A 9,081-nucleotide genomic window follows, 5' to 3' on the forward strand; every position below is an offset into this window, starting at 1 on the left:
ACAGAGCTTTCTCTCTTATCTTGCTAGCCCCTGCATGGTGAGGTATATACAAAAGAAAGATTTTGCACAATATATACTGGATATGGAATGCACTGTTGAGAACATATGAACAACCCATCTAGTCCAGCACCCTATTTTCACAGTGGCCAACCAGATCCCTATGGGAAGCCTGCAAGCAAGACATGAGCACAGCAACACTGGAAGTAAAAATTGCCATCAGGACTCATGGTCATTGATGAATTTGTCCAAGCCTCTTTTAAAGTCATTGAAGGTGGTAGTTAACTTAGATGCAATATATGTTGAGGGCCTCTCATTGAAACGGCTTTAAAAAGGGCTCGATAAATTCATGGAGGATGAGGCTGCCATGCTATACCCAGTGAATATACACAGGAACCCAGGTGCCAAATCAGACCATTGGTTCTCCTGATTCAATATTATATGCACTGCCTAGCAGTGGCTTTCCAAGATTTCAGACAAGGGGCATTCCTAGCCCTACCTGGAAATGCCAGGGATTGAACCAGGGACCTTCTGCATGCAAGGCCGATAGTATAGGATTGTACTCCTGACGCTTCAGTGGCTACTAACCATGATAGCTAAGTGTGGACTATACAGGAAAGTAAGACCCCCCCCCCCAAGGAACTATATCTCATACATCATAACCTGCTATATCACAGAACAGGGAAAACCTAGCAAGCTTTGCCATTGATTTAAACATGAATACAAGCCATGCTATATTTTTGAGCCATGTAAAACGAAGCTTTGAACCGCACTGCTTTTGATAATGGAAACTTCACTTCTAGGCTGCAAATTAAAGCTGAAAAGCAGCTCGCAGTTAAAATTCACATCAAGTAGTAGAGAGCATCATTAGAAGGTCATAGGCAAGAGCTTGTGACTCCATGAATAGCAATTAATTCCAATCAATACAGAAATTAGAGAGAAAGATTAGAAAGTGGTGAAATTTACACAGTGAGAGCTAATTTATATTTTTAACAAATTGTATCCTGCTGCACAATCAGTAAGGTCAGAATTAAGATTCAAGACCCAGTTCCTCATTGTCTTTTCTTGTTAAGTGTCAGTGCGTGGGCAACCTTGGACAAGGAGCGCAAGCACAAGTGAAAATATAAATAAAAACAAAAGGCTCCCATTAGCAGAGGCTCCCGTTAGTCCCTCTGTAGTTAAATGTGAGCAATTTAGTAATCAGCCAGATGCATCCAGGAAACCCACAAGCCAGGCATGAAGGCAATAGCTGTCTCCTGCTGTTGCTCCCCAGGAGCTAGGATTCTGTTGCGGAATTTTTCTGCATAGTTAATTTATTCAAGTCACTGCCAAAGGATGTTTAGATGGCTTTAAAAGGGGATAGACAAATTCATGGAGGACAAGGAAGGATATAAGGATATTTTAACCCTGATGGCTACCCTCCACTGTTAGAGGCAGTACAGCTACTGGGTGTTTTGACTGTGCAGAGGATTTGCTAAAGTTCCCTTTAAATACATTCAGGAATCTCAAATAAAGAGCAAGTCCTAAAGGTCAAAAGATGGAAAATTTGATTGAGACCATTGGGAGAAGCCAGGGAAAGTGGGGGTTTCTATTAACCCCCACCCCAATTAATGGCTTCATATTCTCGCGTATTAGTCTCTCACTTTTGTCAAGGATGCCCATGGGCATGGAGAGTTTAAGGTCAATTGTGTGAAAGGGTATAAGAAAGCTATGGGAAGGGGGGGGAGGGAGAGGAAAGGCTCCAAGAGCATTGTCTCCCCAAACCTCATAAAAGGAAAGCAGCAATATGGCCTCTCTGAACTTTCTGGATTGCATGCTCAGAATAAGAAGCTGAAGGGGCTGTTTCTTTCCATCTGTGTGTGTTCTGCAAGGTGCCTTCCTTTCTAAGAGTGATGAAAACTTAAATTTGCAGACATGCTCGTTGGTGGCCTTTGTCTGTGAAAATGTCAGGGGCCAAGAGACATAAGGTTCTGCATTTCACACCATCCAGATTTCCAGAAAAGAAACCAGAATATAATTTGATCAGAGACCAAAGCATAGAGGGACTAATTGGGGAAGAGAAATTGAATGCACATCGCTTCCTGTGTATGTATTAAGGGACAGTGTGCTCTCTGTATTGGACCACAACACAAACAGATGCTCCGCATTGCAGTCTGTCTCAGTGCTCCTTTACTTTTGCTGGCTGGCAAGGGTGCCTCTGGCAGATCTACTTTGCCAGCAAGTGGGGAAAAGCCATGAGAAAAGCAAACATCACAGAGTAAGTATATGAGTCGATATTGCCATCACTTTCTCTTCGATGGTACCACACCAAAACACTTCTTTAATCTTCTCACAGCCTTAGCATGGGTCACAGAACTGATATGTTCTAGGAACAATTAATCAATGATTTTGGATACAAGATGGTCTTCTGAATCTATTTTTTAAATAATTCCACAAACTATCAAGTTCTTCCAATCCGCAATGAAAGTCAACAGGTGGAAAAATACAAATTGTTACGTGCTCTGCACTCCCCCAAGTGGAGAGAAGCTTTGGGTCACCACTACTTGGGATCTAACTTCCTGTGACAAGTTTCTGTAGTCCATTCACAAACACATCTAGGACACAGGTAAAGGAGGCATGCAGGAGACATACTCTTCACAAGTCACTGCTTCTCGAACCCAGAGAGGCATGGTTCTTCCAGATTTTTTTTTACTTATTCCTTCTCTTTTTCGCTTCTCTTTCTCTCTCTGTCTCAAAACTGCCATTTCTACACACACAGAGTTTACATCAGCCCTTACCCTCAGTTTTAAAAGGGAAGGAAGACCACCTTCTCAATGCTCTAATGGCTAGCATTTAGAAAATTTCCAAATATCTCCTAATTATTAGCTTCCATTGAGAAAACATGAATCAATCATTCTGGGCTATTAGCAACCCCAGCCCACCCCAGGCTTTGACTCAATAGCCCACAGCTATGTAAGACAATCTGCTGAACTTTACATGCAAAGACAAGAGTTTAACTTGAACCTAAGTACTGGAGAGTTCAGAATCCAAACAGAAAAGAACAAAAATATGTTTATTATAATTGTGAGGCTAGAGCTGGAAAAGAATTACTTACCCAATTGACCAATCTCTTCTCTGGCAATCTCATATACCGGAAGTTTCCCAGTGTCATATCTCTGTGTCGATCACAACATAGATTTTCCAAAAGATTGAATATGAACCAGGCAGCACGGCTTCCAGCACCAAAGCCCCAGCTTACTGATTGACAAAGGGGAAAAAAATCAGTGTATTGGCAAAGTCAGAAGATACGTAATGGAGTTTATTCCCCTAGTAGCTGGACAAACTGGAATTGCCAGAGAGATAAAGTGACCATGTGCCCCACCTTGTCCTTTGGCACATTTCTTGAGAGTGGAGGGAACTTGACGCTAAAAAGAACGTTAGGAGATAAAGACTTGCTTTACATATCGGAATGCAATATCACATTTTTTGTGGTACAGATAAAGAATGTTTGCCTTTGTGAATGCTTGAATATGTTAAAGTAATATCTAAATGGAACATTTCCAGATCCACCAACTGACTTCTAAGTAAGTGGGCAAAATGCAACTGTGATCAAGGAAATGGTTACCACTTCTCCACATTGCACAGCCTGGCGCAGCCTGGCCCTCGTCCATACAGCTGTTGTGTGAGCTGAGCTAATGTCCTTTTATCAAAAGCTATTTCATGATCCCAGCTAGGTTCTCGACCCCCCTTTCTTTATTTTTAAGCACACACACACATGATCTGTATTGGGGTTTGAACTGTAGTATATTCATTTCTTCATGAATTGAAGAAATGTAGCATTCATTAAAAAGTAAAAGCCTTAAAGAAAGAAGTACTTGTGCATAGAGAATGTATGAAGACAGCAGATAAAGAAAATGGAATGTGAGAAGACTGCTGTCTGGATGTGCCTTGGGGTGCTTCCAGAAGGGGGCTTTTTGTAGGGCAGGAGCTGCTCCAACATGCAAATTTTCCACAAAGTCCACATGATGTCATTGGCACCAGAATGCCAGCCCATATTCTGTCACCCGACCCTCATTGTAGCTGAATTTACCCTTTTTGGAAACAATTCTGACAGGACGGTTTATTTACTTTTTAACTGTTGCCAATGACCCATTTGTGATCACTGAATGACCTGTTTGCAGTACTGAGCCCCTATCTGGAAGCCCCCATAAACTCACAGTTCAACAAGCCAGTTTCACAATTTCACACAATGCAGTTAGCCAGCCCCATGAATTTCAGAACTGCTGGGCTCAGCTGACACATGTGGAAACCAAAGGCAGCCAAGCTTGAGGCATGAGGAGCTTATGTTACTATTGCATTGCCTGATGCGGTGTTCTCTCTATGAAAGCCAGCCCACATTCAGAGGATGGGGAAGGCAAAATGGATACACAATGTGCTGGGGGAACCTGGCTATAGGACAATTTACTGCTGTGACTCTGACATGGTTCACAAAGCCTGAGTGGCACAATTGTGAGCTAGCCCCATGCTGAAGAGACCAGTCCACTTGGTGCCAAATTCTACATTTATCCACACAGGACCACATCTTCTATTTGCCAGTTTGGCCATTGTGACAATAAACCTGATGGAAACAAAGACTGGGAATGCAGCCATGATGTAGCTGCTCTGACATTTTCTAGAGTGGCTGAGTGGTTTGTTTTTCAGTTTGTTGCTGCTTCACAAAGTTCTGGGCTACTACACATGCTATAAATGGCAGAGTGCCCACGATCTGTCTTGGCGAGCAGATGAATAGGCTGCAGCTTCCAAGTTTTTACGTCTCTCATCTTTCCAGCCCTGAGCAGCAAGCGACCCCAAAATGAGCTCTCCTCCTCCTTGCTCCTCTGCTTGACCTGCAGCAACGTATTTGGCACTCCGCTGGTGGGCTTTAAAATCCCAGCCTCCTGATTTGTGGGTGCCAATCTCCCTTGTGAGTTTCAGAGTCCCCTGTGGTGGTAGGGGTTTCTGGGTTCCAGACACTGAACCTCTGGATTCAGCAAATGTTAAAATATAAGCCAGGCCAGTTTCCTGATGAGGAAATTAGGACGACAAAAGGAAGGCGATGAGCCATTAGGAAAGCCAAAGGGGGGGGGGCTCTGCGCTAGATGGCAAATGGGAGGGTCCTCTCCCTCAACTCAGAGTTATTTAGAAGACAAAAGCAGAGTCTGAGGGAGAGTTTTTGGGTTGGCTGTGATGTGACTTAGAGGAAAAATGGTTTCAGGCTGCTAAAGGCAGAAAGCTGGAGAGAGGGTCGAGCACGATGGTAGATTCTGTTTGAATCCAAGGCTGCAGCTATGGGAGGAACAAGACTCCTCCACTGTAGCCTCAGGTTGTATATATGTGTGAATAAACTATATGTCATAAAGACACCATGGTCGCCGCTGTGCCTCATTCCCAAAAGGAAACATGGACATTGGATAAGTGTCTGGAACTCCCGGAATCTCACACCACTTGGAGACTGGGGTTCCATGCAACAATATGTTTCCATCTCCCTTTCTTCAGAATTCTTTAAAAGAAAAATCCTACCATGCTTATACTTTTAAAATACATCCCTTTGTCTTCTTCCCCTGCTATGCTAGCATTTTTTTCAATTTCAGCAGGAGTCAGTTTTTGTCCCAGAGCAAACACTGCTTCATAAAGCAGTGAGCTAATTTTTTTAATTTTTTTAGAATAACATAAAAAGAGCTTTGCGAGTTCAGACCAAAGGCCCGTTCTCACAGGGGTCAACCATAAACGTATAGGAAACCCAAGAGCAGGACATGGGCACAATAGCACTCCTCTGCTCATGTTGTGGAATTCAGATGGCCTCTGTCACTGGAGGCTGTGCATAGCCTTCATGGCTAGTAGCTATTGCAGCCATATTAGTAGCTATTGTAGCCATATCCTCAATCAATTAGCTGCTTGCTTGTTTGCTTACGGTGTTTTCAGTGTGGCTTACAGCAATAAATAGTTAAAATGCAGTTGTCATAAAATAATAAAAAGCAACATAAAATTATCTGTTGCAGAAATTAAAACAGTTCACACCACATGTTTAAAGCACATGCCTCCCTCCAAATAATCATGGGAACTATAATTTGTTAAGTGTTCTGGGAATTGTAGCTCTGTGAGGGGATAAACATCAGTCCCCATGGCTCTCAGGTAGGGAGCCAGGATTGTTAAAGTGGTAGAAATATGCTTTACATGTATGGTGTGGATGTGACCAAATGCACATCACAGGGACTTCCAGTTTCCAGAAATAAGCTCTCTGCAGGGCAGAGAGCAGGCAAGTGCATTTTGATTCTGATGCTCACGTGTGTACATGCATGCACAGAACACAAAATGTCAGCTCATTGCTGACCTTCTATTCCCACACAACCACCTGTCCAAATAGCACATGGTGGCCCTCTGTGTGAAATGTTTCATAAATATTTTGGCAGGATGGTCAGTGTCTAGAGAAGGGGAAAGAAAAGTGCTTTGGTGTAGGATGAGATGCCAACATCCATACCTACAACCCACTCTAGAGACAACAAATTCTGCTTTGTGTACACCCACCCACTCTAATAATAGAAGATGGCTTTATTTCAGGAACCATACTTATCTTTCCTACTTTTTCCTCCACACAAAAGGATCCGTGTTGAGTTGCCTTTCTGAGCCTTGATGATTGTATGAAATGATTGCATCCCTAGTGATTGTATGAAGCTTATTGTGAAGGTAACATTTGTAAGTGAAAACATCTGACTATAAAGAACAACTCAGTAAAGTATCTGATTAATGTGACTTCCTTATGGCCCAGCCAATACACATAAATGAACAAGAAAGCTAGAAATTACTTTGCAGGCAATTATAGTTGCTTGTAGAATAAAGTCAACTCAGATAAACTCCAGTCAGAAGCATATTGATTCCAATTTATAACCTGTTAAAATACAATTCCTGCCTGCCCAGGTAACAGAGCTCTGGAAAATGCTATTAGGGCCTAAAAGATGACTGGAATTAATGCTGGGTAAATAAAAATGGCTTAGAGACAGCAAGAGTTTGGTCTGAAACAAGCAACTTCGTATGGATCCATTGGGGAGAAAGTTTTTAACTGTTAACATTTCCAGGGGCAGAAATAACAACAATCAAGTTTTCTTTAAACTTCAAAATTACATGTTCTTCAGTACAAAAGGGAAAAAATAATAATAAAGAATTAAATAAGATCCCAGAGAGGACAAACTATAGAAAGTACGTAACAGAAAAATGTTACCAGTTCACCTGCTCATAAAAGGACACAGGATGCAATCTACAATGGCAAAACTCTACATGGTTTTAATCTAAGCAGGAGCAGGAGCAAAATGTATCTTTTTAAGAAACTCAACTTTCATCTAGGTCACACCTAGATTTTTGAGGGTATATTTACTGAGACCTTTCATGGGTGCCAAAGGAGATACTGCCTGACACACTGGCGTCTGTGGGTGCCACATTAGTGACTGCCAGCACACATGCGTGATACATAATGATGCAGAAATAATGTGTTGTCTTTATTGAATAGACGTTCCTTTACCATTTAAGAGTGAATTGTGTGAATTTACAACTTTGCAATTCCAGTCACATTACAGAACAACCAAATTGTGCACTAGTGGGTAGACATAGTGGTTTAGTTTCCACAAATACAGCAGAAGTTCCATTTTAAGCTGACTTTATGAAAAGAATAGAATAGAATACTTTTAATCTCAGGGTTGTGGGTTTGAGAGCCACATTGTGTGAAAGATTCCAGGATTGCAGGGGGTTGGACTAGATGATCCTTGTGGTCCCAACTCAACAATTCCATAATTCTATAATTAGATCTTTATTATGTTGGTACCCATCAAAATAATTATGATGCTGGTACTGTGTTTGGCTTATCTGTATTTAAAGATGACCATCTGAGGTAGATGGAAGGGGAAGGGTAAAGTGTAATGTTGCTCATTTTTGTTTTCTATTAGTTGACTATCATTTTTATATCTATTGCATTTTTACTGCTCTGCCATTAGCTGATTATTTTATTTGTTGTATTCTCATTGGTCTAGCATTACAGATTAGTTAAACTGTTGTTTATCAAGTACTACACTTTGAAGTCCCAGCTGTTTGCTTGAGACAATGTGTCTGGGCTGAGGGATGGAGATGGCGGTAAGGAATACTGTTTTTACGAGGAGGCTGTAGATGTTTTTTATACCACAGCCAGGTATTTGTATAATGGGATAACTTGGGTGGCGCTTTGGTCTAAACCACTGAGCCTCTTAGGCTTGCTAATTGGAAGGTTGGCAGTTCGAATCCCTGCGACGGAGTGAGCTCCCATTGCTCTGTCCCAGCTCCTGCCAACCTAGCAGTTCGAAAGCATGCCAGTGCAAGTAGATAAATAGGTACCGCTGTGGTGGAAAGGTAAACGGCGTTTCCATGTGCTCTGGCACTTGTCACAGTCTTCCATGCACCAGTAGCAGTTTAGTCATGCTGGCCACATGACCCGGAAAATTGTCTGTGGACAAACACCAGCTCCCTTGGCCTGAAAGCGAGATGAGCGCCGCAACCCCATAGTCACCTTTGACCGGACTTCACCATCCAGGGGTCCTTTACCTTTACCTATAATGGGATAAACACTTTTGGGTTGGGGTTTTATTGATATTATTTACTGATGAATTGTTGCTATTATGCCTTTTGGTTTAAACGATGTGTTATGTTTGTTAATGTATTGATAGTTAGCTACCCTCAGCTCTAGATTGGAGGAAGAGACAAGATATAAGAACCATGAATGAATGAATACATACATACATACATAACCATGGTTTCCTCTTTGTCTTGCAACCCACCATAATTCTCCCTTCTGCTTACTCTTTTTAAATACTGCTCATAGCAGGGTTGGTTCTAACATTAGTTAGAATGAGGAGGCTGCCTCAGGCAGCTGATTATAAGTGTCACAAAGGGCAGGAAATTAGTTATTTAATAAATTCTTGTTGTGTTTTACTCCTAGGGAGGGGGAGAGACACTAATGGGATTTTTGGGACCCAGACACCAAAGATGTCAGTAATTGTAATGATTATTTTGCATTGTTTTTATGGAGTTTTCTACTGTATGTTGTAC

The 9,081-nt window shown here is 41.8% G+C and overlaps 1 long non-coding RNA gene across 1 annotated transcript in view; it reads left to right on the forward strand.

Moving 5' to 3' along the window:
* LOC309527808 overlaps positions 1-8,082 on the forward strand; it is a 41,720-nt gene extending 33,638 nt beyond the window's left edge. The window contains exon 3 of the long non-coding RNA XR_014217360.1: positions 8,034-8,082. This is a non-coding gene — a long non-coding RNA (uncharacterized lncRNA). The remainder of the gene's footprint in view (positions 1-8,033) is intronic.
* The last annotated feature ends 999 nt before the right edge of the window (positions 8,083-9,081 follow it).

Source organism: Podarcis vaucheri (assembly GCF_965113315.1).
Source record: "Podarcis vaucheri genome assembly, chromosome: 2".
Lineage (NCBI taxonomy): Eukaryota > Metazoa > Chordata > Lepidosauria > Squamata > Lacertidae > Podarcis > Podarcis vaucheri.